The sequence below is a fragment of the Monodelphis domestica genome, chromosome 2, assembly GCF_027887165.1.
Source record: "Monodelphis domestica isolate mMonDom1 chromosome 2, mMonDom1.pri, whole genome shotgun sequence".
In the NCBI taxonomy this organism is placed as follows: domain Eukaryota; kingdom Metazoa; phylum Chordata; class Mammalia; order Didelphimorphia; family Didelphidae; genus Monodelphis; species Monodelphis domestica.
The window spans coordinates 330208991-330223923 of record NC_077228.1 but is presented as its reverse complement, the minus strand read 5'-3'; the positions used below and the strand labels follow the sequence as shown (position 1 = coordinate 330223923).

General features: G+C 33.1%; 1 protein-coding gene and 1 long non-coding RNA gene across 3 annotated transcripts in view; one reads left to right on the top strand and one right to left on the bottom strand.

Moving 5' to 3' along the window:
- Positions 1–14933, bottom strand: part of MEI4 (meiotic double-stranded break formation protein 4) — a 343130-nt gene that overhangs the window by 261321 nt on the left and 66876 nt on the right. The gene's annotated exons all lie outside the window — the stretch shown is intronic.
- LOC130457410 (uncharacterized) lies at positions 7478–9021 on the top strand. The gene is made up of 2 exons (XR_008916599.1): positions 7478–7901; positions 8779–9021. It is a non-coding gene; the product is annotated as an uncharacterized LOC130457410 (long non-coding RNA).

The following is a 14933-nucleotide window of genomic DNA, read 5'->3' as shown; positions in this document are numbered from 1 at the left end:
ATCTCTTCCTGACTGGCCTTGGGAGGCAGACAAGAAAAACACAGATTGGAGGCACAAGGCTCTGTCATCTGAATGTTTTTATGAATGCTAAAATGTTTTAGCAAATTTTAACTTTCTATAGACTTTGTTTTAAGGCAAAATGAAAATGTGAAAGTTACAAGGAAATAACACGTACATGTCTTATCTGTAATAAAGTAAATTAAATCTTGTATATTGTTAAACTAATTACTAGTGGTTAATAGAGGGCTAGAGGCAACTACTTGTAATAATTAAAATAAAACTTGTATTATAAATGTAGTAGTATATATTTTAAACTAGTATAGGCCAACTGTAATAGTGTATATTTAGAATGGGTGTGATAATGTAATAGTCAATATTTAAACCAGTATTGGTAATGGGTAAATCCAAATCTTGTATATTGAACTGGTATTGATAATGTTAAAGCTTTAATGGTCAATCTGGTTTAGGCGATGGATGAACTCGCTGGAGGCCTCTTGATCCAACTAACTTATCATCTCTATGAGGAGAAGAAGGGAAAGGAGACAGAATTTAGATATGAATCTAATGGATATGAATTTAACTTTAACACTAAGATTTCTACATAAACCTCCAAAAAACCCAACTGCTTCTCATGAAGCTTCTTCTTGCCTATAATCAGACCTAACTTAAACTACTCTTACTGTCTAAATATTAAATTTTATCTCACTGCCTCATTCTAACTTATAAATCTTCACAAATCAAAATGTAACACCTATATCTCCTCTTTCTGTCAAGTTCAAAAAATACTGCTGCCTGTGACAGGTTTTCACAGACCAGCCTTCTTGCTCTTCAGTGTCCCCTGTGTCTACTAATGTGAATAGGCCCAACAGCTGGACTCCTTCTCTCAGAGTGCTTGAGAAGAAAAATTTTCAGTCACTAAGATTTTTAGTCACAAAGTTCTCTTCTTCAGTTTTCTTGAATCTTTTTCTTTCACTTCAATTGCCACCAACAGTCAGAGTCCAGAGAGCTAAGTGCAGCGACCCCTGTTCTCCTTGACTTCCAGAGAAACAGGAGCTCAGATTTCTTTCCCAGACTCCTTTTATGCAATTTCCTTAAAGGGCCCATAGCTGATATTTCTTTTACTTCCACTTAAAGGGGACAGCATAAAAATCCCCAAACTCTTACTAATGACCTTATCTCTGTTCCTAACTAGACTAATTAACTAATTAAAACTAATTAGGTGCCTGTAAAGGCACAGATTTATTGTTTCAGTGTAGGGGGAAGTATTTTCACTGATTAGAGAACAGGAAATGGAAGCTAAATATATCAGTAAAATTCCAAAACGAAGAGAAAAATAGTAGCATTTAACTGTTTATTATTTACAAAAGGAGAAAAGCTTATGAAAATCAGGGAGCAACTAAAAAGTAAATAATTTCTATTAGAACATTTAATTAAATGCTTAGGAGTTCTACAAATTGAAGTTGTGCAAATTAATTTAAAAATTAAATTATAGTCTCTAGATTTGGATATGGATATTAATTGGATTAGATTTCAAATAATTTGCCAAGAAGAAAATGAAGTTCCTACCCATTTTTTATAAAAACAAAACCAAAAAAGTTATGAAGAAGCACAAGGCAGTATTTAGAGTTAGATCCACTAAAAGTACAAATAATGAACAAATTACTAACTGTGCTTTTATTAATCAGTGCCTGCCAGAAATTAATGGTTATTTATGCTTCTTTGCCCTGGATAGCATGGGTAAAGTATAAACCAACTTAGATACAATGCCATAGATATATAGTTAAATATATGAAAGAACAAAAGAAGGGACAAATCTGAACCAGCATTTCCACCCCACTCCCTAGAAAAGTATATACCCCTAAGAACCACATCACAAAACTGCAGGTTACTTAAGGGGAAGTCAGTTTGGACTAAATTTCAAAACAAATTTACAATTTGAATTTTTAAGAACTATATTGCTTCTTGACCATGAAAAAAGAAGTTTATTTAAGGGAGAAATTTGAATGTGAGTATACTTTAATTTGGAAAAATATTTCATATTACCTCTGTGCATAATATAACAGAATTTAATTGTTTGGCTAAACACCAAAGGGTATATAAATAAAACATGTGTTTTGTAAACTTAAAAAAAAAGCCCAAAGCAACAGCATTACAATTGATTATTATTGTATAGAAATTCTGTGTGCTAAAATTGTAAAGGAAAATTTTAGTGAAGATTAGTTCTACAGATAGTTTGGGATATGATTAAAATATGGACATTATAGGAATTAACAAGTAAAAGGTAATAGGAGAAGAATATGAAAGAAATAAAAAAGGTAAACATTTATAGGCCACTAGAAGGGTATGTAAAGGAAAAAGAGGAAGAAATTTAAGCAAGTAGGGATGAAAGGTTGAAAGGAGTAGTTCAATCTTATCCAGACAAGAAAGATATGAGAAACATTATGTAGTTATTTTTGTGACATTTTATAAATTATATTCATAGTTATCTTTTTATTCTAGAGCTGCCCTTCTATGTCTGAAGAAAATGTGTAAGACTAACTATTTACCTAGGACTCAGAATCATTTGAAGAAACTGATTGCCTTTAGGACCCAGAATAACCTGAAGAAATTCTTTGAAAATGACAACCTGTTTTAAGTAATCATAGAAATCAGGTATCTCTGCCCTAGGACACTAGACTGAACTTGGCTTTTACCTGCTACTGTCTCATTCCATACCAGTTCTTGCAGTCTCTCTGGGATGAATTAGCCAAAGCCCTTGTGTTTTGTATAAACATGCCTGGTCTCAGCCTATCTCTGATGGAGTTTTTCACTTGACTTCAACTGGGAGGACATCTGGACCTGAGATTCAGTGGATCACTGTTCTGTTGACACCTTAAAACAAAATCCCTTCATACTGTTATCTTGCTGTCTTATGCTAAAAATATGTACCAGAAATGTCTTTTTTCCCCTTAGTTCCTGGGAATCTGCCACCCTATTCCTGTGAACTCTGTCCATACCATCCCAGATCTTTCCCTAGAGTAGCACCTTTCAGTCCCTTTCTCACCTGCATTCACTAAGAATTTTTAAAGTAGCTGGTAGCCAACTATATTTTGAATGCTTATTGGTTCTAAAACAACTTGCTTCCAGGAATGCACATGTATGTCCTTGATTAATAAAAAGGCATCCCTCAGTTCTGAGAAAGTGGGACAGAAGTCTTTAGGGATCTCAGTGTCCCAGGGTGTTTTCTCCCCCTTAGAGGAAAGAGAGACCTAAATTCCACAACATTCATGCCTCAGTTCATGATATGGCCACTATAGAATTATATTTGCAACACAGAATTATTTGAAGATAATATCCTAACATTCAGTCCCTAACAGATCATTATATAAGTATATTTTGGTTTTTACTTAAGGAATATAACATCCTCATGGACTTTAAATATTGTGATGAGAATACAAAACTGTCACTTTAAATCTTTGGCAATAAACTGAGTAATAGACACTATAATGTGAAGTACTGAGAGTACATGGCCCTTTAGAAAACTGAGGTTTTGATTTTGTGATTGTAAAACCAGATTTGGGGTAGTAAAGTCTTTTTCTAAAACTAAATTATAATATAGTTTGGCATTAAGGCAAAATACTGGAAGAGCATAGATTGAGAATAATGAGTTAAAAATACAGTCTGTGTAAATTTGTTGGCCATGTGCTTTTGGATAATCTCTGTTTATCTCAGTTTCCTATCTATAAAGGGAATAAAAACAGCATCCATATTCCAAATTGTTGTAAGAATCACATGATTGTATAATGTTTAACATCAGACCTAAATGCTAATTGTTGTTATTTCTTTAAAAGAATACATTGGATCCATACTGAATAACTCTGTGGAGGATTTTAGATGTGTTTAGTATAAAATGCTAAGGGTAATAAGATGAATGATTTTCTATGTAAGATAATTTGGAAATAATTTGATTGATTTGATGTCATCTCACTGGTAATAAATTTTGCTCCATGTTTTCAATTCATGATATTGTGAATGTTATTTTTGTGTCACTAAATGTTCTTGTATTGTAAATTCTGAGAACTCATTGTATAAGAAATGTTGTTAAGAGGACACTAAGTTTGTATCACTGAAGAATTTAAGTCCTTTTGATTACCATACCTTGAAATTATTATATTATTAGAAGACTATTATCATAAGGTTAAAAACCGATCAAGTATTTAATTGTGCATGTTTTAGATGGTAAGAATAATAATTACTTCTTGGATGAAAAAGAAGAAGTGAACCAACTTATAAAATATCCTTATTGGTAAACTTGCCAAGTTTCTTAGAACTATATGCTTGAGCAAAGTAATTGCCAAATATTTTAAGATTCCTAGAATAAGAATTGGTTTACTGAGAAACTGGGATTTCTTCTTCTACTTTTGTAAAAAAGTGGGACAGATTTATGAGTTCATTTGTAATAAGTGAGTTTTGGCTAAGACTATTTGGCTATCACTTATGAAAATTATTGAACTTTATCTGTTAAAAAATATGCCTTAAAGTTACATCTTGAGCCAACTTAGTCTCAATGATAATAGTTAAGCAAAAGATTAAATATTTATGTAATTTGAAGTCAAACCATAGTATTGAGCCAACTTGGTCTCAACAGGCTGCCGAATTTTAGCAAAATTATCTAAAAATCTCTGCAAGTGACTTGGAACCATAGAAGCAAATATACTGCTGAGAAGCCCCTTCATATCTGCCCCAAGAATAGGTCTATTCCAGAATGTTCAAGATAAGATGTTTCAAAGAACCAGATGACTACATGCAACATCTGGGATCCAAGATGAAGTGTGCTGATTAAATGAAATGAGCAATGTGTTACCAGATTACAAATAAACTTGATATTATTTAGTAGTGATAAGCCTTATTGTATCATTTTGGCTTTTTTGTTTCACAGTATATGTGTCCATTGAATTTTCTTATTTACTGTGATAGCATGTATATCTCCCCAATAAAATTAGTCCATGGCTTAAGATTTTCCTCAGAGAAAAGCTTATGTTATGATTAATTAATCTTGCTATTCTTATAAAAACTGGTCAGTATAAATTATGACAAGTCTACATGATATCCAGCAAGTTATAGTAGAAACTCAACTATTCCTCAGGTAACCCTAATAGAATCCCTGCTCTTGTTTCACTTGGCTATAGAGAAACAGCCTGTTATCCACTCTTATTATGGGCTGTTATTGTCCTGTCTTTTAATTCTTTTTAAATTGCATTAGTTGCTGGGTTGAAGCCATTCTGAACTTGTACCAGAAAAATATATGTTAGTGAGCACTACTGATAATGACTATGGTAAAAATCTTATAGAATTAGTTTATACATAAGTGATCAATGGGAGCTAAGTCTCCCATTGATCCAAGGGAGAAACTGAGAAAACCAAATACTAATTTTATATTTGAATCTATTGTGTAATTAATTCTATCCTGTAACTACCTAAGCTATGTCTATCAAGTCAAAAAATTCGCTTTTCTCTACAAATTAAATTTAAAAGTTAATTTTCCCTATAAGTCACTTTAATTAAAAGAAAACTTTTGCTATTTTTGTACCACTAGCTGTTCTTGTATAATTAGGAGAAATTTGTTATTCATATACAATTAGTTGTTCCTATAAGTGGAATAAATCAGATAATCACGATTTCCTAGATTGAAGGAGGGGGTGTTGCTAGTCCTGTATTTGATTCCCAACCAATCATATTATGTCCCCTTTTCCCTCACCCTTCAAGCTCCTGAACTTATAATCAATCATATTATTTTCCATCTATGATGTTTCCTGTTCTTTGTATTCTTCAACACTATATGAAGAATAGTAAGCGCCACCTGGCTACAATTTCATCAATTAAAAGTCCCTTGGAAATGATATCATTCCCCATATGCAGGGTTTGAAGGAGGAAATGAGAGGGAAATAATTGATTGATTCTTTATTAGGATAATTTAGTTTTGGCTTACTAGGAAGATAGAAAAATTATTTAAGTATTTTGCTTGGTATTCTTCTCCTGATTTTGTTCCCTAGCCCAAAGATGGAAATTATGGACTAAGGAGAAAATTGGGACCAGAGTATGATCAAGCATTTCTTTGAATAAGTCCATGATCACAACTGAGGGGGGAAGTTTCCTTTTTTACTCCTTCTTCAGCTCATAGTTCATTTCAAACTTCTTAAAATTTAAGTTTTCATATGATGCAAGGGCCAGGTGTTATACTTTTCACTTCTATTCAGTGTTATGGCTGAAACTGAGGTAAATCAAGGCACAAAACTTAAGCATATTCAAAGTTTGGTAAGACTATTAATAATAAAAGGGGTCTCTCAGCCATTCATTGTAATAGCTCTATGCCCCAATTTTACAACTCAAAAATCATCACTCATTCACTCCTTTGATTTAATATCTAGTGAAATCATTAATTATAGCTTCATGGCCACAACCAACCAATCTATTTTTTCTATTGATCTCATGCCCTCTATTTGCTCTCACCCCTTCACAACCATCCCTTCGTCCTTCTCTTTGATCATCAACATTCTCTTACCTATTTGCTTATGAATGATGGGGGAATAGACCCCTACCCCCCTTATATTTGATTGGATTTTAGTGATAGTGATGTTTTAGATAATCAATATTGTGATTCTAAAGTGATTAGTATAAATTTCATTATAATCTTAATACAATCAGAAGAATTCATGATTTTTATAAGGATTTCTAACTAAAGCATAAAAACTGCTTCTAAGGGAATTTCTAACCCTTCCCTAAGTTTATACTTCCCTTCATCATAAGATGTGGACTAGCTGAATCTCATGTCCCCAATATGGCACAAATGGCATGCACCCTTCCCTATTTGGAAATAGCCATCCTTACCCCCCAAATTAGATGAGTCTGAGGTAATGGTCAGTGCTATCTGCCTTAAATAACAGTATTGCCTTGTGACTTAATCTTTAGACTAATATGGGTTTCTGAAATTAACTAACCAATCAGCTTTGTAGTTGGGTGACTGTTTCTAAATAAGGTTTATATGATGTTATGTCTTGTGACATGTCATCAACCTTGTACAGAAAATATTCATTTTATTACTGCCCCAGTATATAAACCAGGACTTGGCCTCTGGGAATTGTCTCTTGCCAGAATCCAACAATGTAATACATGCAAGAGAACACTTTTATTGGAGGACTTCTCCCTCTTCCAATGAAATCTACCTTTCTACCTTGACTTGGAGAAATTTGTCTTTTTTTACTTTATTTACCTAAATTATCTATATTGAGTCGGTGGGTTTGTATTTCACAACATGAGTGGGTCTTAATAAATTACTACACACTCAAAAATCCCCCTCATTCAACTCTGCTATTCATTCATGTTCTTTGTCATCTCTCATCTCCTTGCCTACAATTGTTGTTTTGATAGCATCCTGTTCCAGTTACCATAGAAACCACTAAAATAAGGCTTTAGATACTCCATTTGTCTAGAGCTACTCTGTCCAACTTTACCAAGGGCATAGTATTTGCTGGATCCAAATGAAAATTATTTTCTCTGTTCTCACCCCCACTTAAATTTTCCATTTCCAGATTCTCTAGAAGAAGAAATGGGAGAAGAGAGAATTATTTAAACCAAATGGAAATGAGAAGGAAATTGTATAAGTAACTCACATAGAATTAAATAAATAGAGCAAGTTAATAGTAAACAAGTATATTAGAAGTAGTCAGTAAAAATTAGGTTCAATTTGGCAAGGCAATTTAATGACAATTCAAACAAGCAAAATCAACATGTCTGGACACTTGTCCAGGATCGACTTTGAGCTGGAAAAAAGAGAAGATCAAGAACATAAAAGAAGGATATAAAAGGTTTAAGGAAGATCAAGGAATAGCACCTACAGAAGTAAATAAAAAAGAAGTGGCAAGGTGAGATAGTGAAATGTAAATGGAACATTTATAAGGTAAAGCAAACAGAGAGAGTAATTTGACAGGTGGAACATATTGGTGAAATAGAAAGATTAGGAGAAGGAGGAAAAGAAGTTGTGGTTATGAAGTAGTAAAGAATGAGGAAAGAAAGTTGAATGAGGTTGTCAGGTTAGTGTGCTGTTGAGTTATTCAGTTGTGTACAACTCTTCATGACCCTGTAGTCCATACTGTCCATGGGATTTTCTTGGTAAAGACACTGGAGGTGTTTGCCATTTCATCTCTAGTTTATTTTATGGAAGAGGGAGTGAGGCAAACAGAAGTTAAATGACTTTCCCAGGGTCATATAGCTGGTAACCCTTTGAGGCAGGATTTGAACTCAGGTCTTCTTGACTCCGAGCTCAAAAGCCTATTCACCTAGCTGCCTAATAACCTGTCTTAAGAAGTGATGATTGGAAAAAATTTTAACCAGGTGCTTAGTTTTAAGGTATAAACACTCACAAGTAGTTCAAAACAAAATGCTTCAAAATTACAGTGCCTTACATGAAGTATGTGGTATTTATATACCTGAGGTGGCCATTTGCCTATTGGCTGTGTCCCAAAAGTAGATGATCTTCCTCTTATAGGGGGCAGCTAGGTACTGGATAGAGACCTGTGCCTGGAGTAAGGAGGACCTGAGTCTAAATCTTACCTCATACACTTGCTGGCCATGTGATCCTGGTCAAGTCTCAGCTTCGGTTTTCATAACTGAAAAACAGGGATAGCCCTTACCTTTCATCATTGATATGAAGATCAAATTGAAATAATATTTGTAAAGCACAGGACCGGATACACAGTAGGTGTTTAATAAACGCTGCTCCTTTCCTTTACCTCCCCAAAGGAGGGTGTGAAAAGACTCAAGAATGCCTTCTCACTATTCAAGATTGTTGGGGGAATCAACTATTCCTGAAGGAAAAAATAAATGGGATCTCACATGAGAAAGGAAAGACTTGAATCTTGTCAAGAAATTATAGAACAGAAGAGCAGAAGCAGCAAAGGCAATATTTGACTGATGAGGGTGGTGTCCATGTATGTAGAGAAACAGAAAAACATAAAATAAAGACCTGGCCACAAACTAAAACAAGTCAAAAGTGACTTCAAGTTTATGATTCTAGATGACTGGTAGAATTGTGGCCTAAAAAGTGGCTAATGACAATAACAAGCATCTGAGTAGGCCGATATACATGGCTGGATGGAGGGAACATCAAAACTGAGAAAGATACTAAAGGGTGGTGGTATTTATAATGTCTGGAAGTGCCTTAAGTAGTTTAGAGTATTCTGACCCCTTTTAACTTGATGTGTCATGAGTGTAGAAGAGTGCTACTGGCATTGGTACCTGGGACAAGGTACATAATATCTTTTAGAGGAAAAAATCAGTGTTTTAAAGTCTAAAAAGTGCTTAATATAAGTTACCTAAGTCACAACTCCTTGAAGCTGTGGAAATGGAGGCTCTGAGAAGTTCACTGATATACCTGCTCTCTCAGCTAATAAATATGAATTCATATAATAGAGATCACAAATCCAATACTGTTATATATTGCATGACATTGTCTCCAAAGTAATGTTTCTGTGTGTATCAAAAGGAAAAATATGAGGTTAGAAAGTGTGAATAGTTAAGACTTAACTAGTTAGAATAATATTCTATAACTCTATTAATAATGGATTTAAGAGCTAACTATTGTTGCAATTAGAAAATGACCATTATCTTTCTTTGAATTAATTCCCAAACTGAGGTAGTATTTGGAAATGGGAAATGGAAAAAAAAATCTGTCCAACAACAATTTTTAAATGGTCTCACATTAATATGACGAGTTATCCAATATTTTGTTTCAAAAAACCTCATAGAACTAAAATAGTTGGAAATTCAAAAATTCACTTGTTTATTTTATAAAAATAAAAAAATTTAACAAGCAATATAAATAGTTGTTCACTTAGTGATTTTAGTAATAATGCTTCAATTTCATCATTAACCTCAAGGCTTATAACCTGTCTCTCTTATTCTGCATTGAAAATGTTCTATTATGCCAAACTACCTATAAAGAGTAAATTAGCATTCAATCTTATCTAATCAATATGGCTCTATAAAAATGATGAATTTTTTTTTAAAAAATAAGACAGAATTAATATATTTCTAAACTTTGGAAGGGAAATGTTTGACTAATGGAAAAGGGTAGATTGAACTCTTGAAAATCTATAAATATAGGAAATAAAAATCAATCAAATTTGTCTCTAATCAGTTTTCCCCATATAAGTGATACAGAATTCATTGAGTAAAGTAAATTCACTAATTACTTTTGTAAGAGAGAGAAAATACTCTGACATTGCAAGATAAAATTATTTCTTGGTCATGAAGATTTTTTAAAGGCATGACAGAGGAATGTGGATAATACAAATGAGAGTAGCATCAGAAAAAAAGGAACAGTATAATATAAATATGGAATTAGGAAAGAAAATAAGCTAATGGCTAAATCCATTCTGTTCTCAATGGGGAAATTTAGCTGGTATGGCAAATGTTTTTATTATCCAAAACACTATATGTTATCACTTAAAATTGCTTTTATGATTAAAACATATGTTTCTATTTTTAAATTATACTTAATTAGCCTTGGTTACATGATTAATGTTCTTTCTCTCCCCTCCTTCTACCAGCCTCCCAAAGCCAATATATAAATTCACTGGATTTTACATGTGTCATTGTTCAAAACCTATTTCCATATTACTGATATTTACACTAGAGTGATTGCTTATAGTCTACATCCCCAGTCATATCCCCATCAGTTCTTTCTCTGATTGTGGATAGTATTCTTTCTCATAAATCCCTCAGAATTGTCCTGGGTCATTGCATTGCTACTAATAGAGAAGTCTGTTACATTCGATTGTGCTACACTGTATCTGTCATTGAATAATGTTCTCTTGGTTCTGCTCCTTTCATTCTGCATCAGTTCCTGAAGGTTGTTCCAGTTCACATGGAATTCCTCCAGGTCAGTATTCCTTTAAGCACAATAATATTCCATCACCAACAGATAAAATTATTTGTTAAGCCATTCCCAAATGGAAGGGCATCCCCTCATTTTCCAATTTTTTGCCACCACAAAGAGGGAGGTTATAAATATTTTTGTACAAGTCTTTTTCCTTATTATCTCTTTGGGGTAAAATCCAGCAATGGTATGGCTGGACCAAAGGGCAGACAGTCTTTTTTAAGGTATTTTGGGCATAGCTCCAAATTACCATCCAAAATGGTTGGATCAATTCACAATTCCAAAAGCCATGCATTAATGTCCCTATTTTGCCACATCCCCTCCAATATCTATTACTTTCCTTTGCTGTCATGTTAGTCAATCTACTACATGTAAAGTGGTACCACAGAGTTGTTTTAATTTGCATTTCTCTAACTTTGAGAGATATAAAACACTTTTTCATGTGTTTATTGATAGTTTTGATTTCATTATATGAAAATTGCCTATCCATGTCCCTTGCCCATTTATCAATTGGGGAATGGTTTGATTTTTTATATAATTGATTTAGCTCCTTATATATCTGAGTAATTAAATCTCTGTCAGAAGTTTTTGTTATAAAGATTTTTTCCACATTTGTTGCTTTCCTTCTAATTTTGGTTACATTGGTTTTGTTTGCACAAAAACTTTTTTAATTTAATGCAATCCAAATTATTTATTTTACATTTTGTAATTTGTTTCTAATTCTTGCTAGGTCTTGAAATCTTTCATTTCCCAAATATCTGATAGATATACTATTCTGTGTTCAACTAATTCATTTATAGTTTCCTTCTTGATATTCAAGTCATTTACTCATTCTGAATTTATCTTGGTGTAGAGTGTAAGATATTGATCTAAACCTAATCTCTCAATACTGTTTTCCAATTTTCTCAGCAGTTTTTGTCAAATAGTGGATTTTTTGTCCCAAAAGCTGGGATCTTTGGGTTTATCATAAACTGTCTTGCTGAGGTCATTTATGTTAAGGATAAAATTAGGGTTTTTGACTGAATATATTATTTTAGTGGTCGCCAGGGAATAAATTCAATCCCAATAAAATACTAAAAGTAAGTTTGGGGTTTTTATGGTGGTTTAATTACAATAGTAGGAAGAAATTAAGAAGGAAGAGAGAAAGGGGTATAAGATTTAAATGGCCTAGCCTAAGTCAAGGGAAATTCAGAGATCTCAGCCACAAGGCCTCCTCAGAAAGAAAGGGGGAATCAGTAGCCACTCACCAACGTTTCTCAGGGAAAATGCCTCACCTGAACCATGCTACAAAGCTTCTCCCAGTAACCTCACCACCAAGCCTCAAATGCCAAACTGCCCCCAGGAGCTCCCAACCTCACCAAGCCATTACAGCCCAACATCACTGAGCAAGCACAACATCTCCAAGAGAGAGTGAGGAGAGCAGAAGTGATGCGAAATATATAGATAGTTCTTTACATCACTTCCTGTGTCTCACGTGTACCAAAGGTAGCTTACGCTTGTTAGGACAGGCCAGGGGGGTCTGTCAGTTGTTTCTGATTTGTCACTTGCTAACACATGGTAGTCATAGGCCATCCTCCTCACAGTTAATCCTTAAATGCGAGTGTATTCATTCCTTGTTGCTAGAATTCTAAAGACTAATCAGGGTGGAGTAAAACCTAAAATTCACATTTATCCCCAAGTCTATTCCATTGATCCCCCATTTGTCTCTTAACCAATACAATATTGTTTTGATGACCACAGCTTTATAGTACAGTTTAAGATCTAGTAGTGCTAGCCCCACCCCACCCCTCCATATTGTTTCATTATTTCCCTTGATATTCTTGATCTTTTGTTCTTCCAAATGAAATTTGTGATTTTTTCTAATCCAGTAAAAAACTTTCTTAGGACTTTGATGTGTATGGCATTGAATAATTAAATTATTTTGAGTAGGATTGTCATTTTTATTGTGTTAGCTCGTCTGACCCATGAGCAATTGTTTAGATCTAGTTTTAACTGTGTGGAAAGTGTTTTATAGTTGTGTTCATATAATTCCTGTGTTTATCTTGGCAAACAGATTTCTAAGTATTTTATGTTGTCTAGGGTGATTGTAAATGGAATTTCTCTTTCTAACTCTTGCTCTTGGAAATGTGTTGGAAATAAATAGAAATAATGATTATTTAGGTGGGTTTATTTTGTATCTTACAACATTGTTAAAGCTATTGATTCTTTTGACTAGCTTTTTAGTTGATTCTCTAGGATTCTTTAGGTAGAACATCATATCATCTGCAAAGAGTGATAACTTGGTCTCATCATTGCCTATTTTAATCTCTTAAACTTCTTTTTCTTCTCTAATTTCTACTGCTAGTGTTTCTAGTACAATATTAAATAATAGAGGTGATAACGGGCTTCCTTGTTTCAACCCTGATCTTATTGAGAATGCTTCTAATTTACCCACATGCTTGCTGATAGTTTTAAATATATACCGTTTATTATTTTTATGAAATGTCCTTCTATTCCCATACTTTCTAATGTTTTCATTGGGAATGAGTGCTGTATTTTGTCAAAGGCTTTTTCTACATCTTTTGAGATGATCATTGATTTCTGTTGGTTTGCTTGTTGATAGGATCAATTATGTGGATGGATTTCCTAATATTGAACCATTCTTGCATTCCTGGTATAAACCCCACATGATCATAATGAATAATCCTTGTGATCACTTGCTGGAGTCTTTTTTGCTAGTATTTTATTTAAGATTTGTGAATTTATGTTCATTAAGGAGATTAGTCTGTAGTTTTCTTTTTGTTTTTGATCTGCCTGACATTGGAATCAGTACCATATTTGTGTTACAAAAGTAATTTGGTAATACTCCTTCTTTGCTTATTTAGTCAAATAATTTGTATGAATGTTTGATAGAATTCATTTGTGAATCCATCTGGACCTGGGGATTTTTTCTTAGGGAGTTCTTTGATGGCCTGTTCAATTTCTTTTTCTGATATGAGATTATTTAAGCATTCTATTTCTTCTTCTGTTAATTTAGACAATTTGTATTTTTGTAAGTATTTAACTATATCCCCAAGATTGTCATATAATTGGGCAAAATAGTTTTAATGATTGCTTCAATTTCCTCTCCATTAGAAGTGAGGTCTCCCTTTTCATCTTTCATACTGTTAATCTGGTTTTTTTCTTTCCTTTTCTTTAATTAGATTAACCAGTACTTTGTCTATTTTATTTGTTTTTTCAAAGTACCAGTTTCTAATCTTATTTATTAATTCAATAGTTTTTACTTTGATTTTATTAATTACTCCTTTAATTTTTAGGATTTCTAATTTAGTGTTTAACTGTGGATTTTTAATGTGTTCTCTTTCTAGGTGTTTTTTAATTTGCATGCCCAATTCTTTGCTCTCTGCTCTCCCTAATTTGTTAATATATACACTCAGAGATATAAATTTCCCCCTGAGTACTGTTTTGGATGCATCCCATAGATTTTGAAAGGATGTCTCTTTATTGCCATTCTCTTCAATGAAATTATTGTTTCTATGAATTGCTCTTTTATTAACTGATTTTGAAGAATCATGTTATTTAATTTTCAATTAATTTTTGATTTGCCTCTCTGTGTGCCCTTACTAATTATTATTTTTATTGCATTATGATCTTAAAAGATTTCATTTATTATTTCTGCTCTTTTGTACCTGTCTGTCATGTTTTTATTCCCAAGAACATGGTCATTCTTTGGGAATGTACCATGTACTGCTAAAAAGAGGGTGTATTCTTTTTTGTCCCTATTAATTTTTCTCCACATATCTATTAACTCTAGCTTTTCTAAGATAGCATTCACATCTCTAACCTCTTTCTTATTTTTGGTTTGATTTATCCATATCTGATATGGGAAGCTTGAGAGCTCCTACATTATTTCTCCCTTGAGCTCCAATAGATTCTCCTTTAAAAATCTGATTCCTATATCATTTGTTGCATACATGTTTAGTACTGATATTTCATCCTTATGTATACTGTCTTTTATTGGGATATAATTAATTATCTT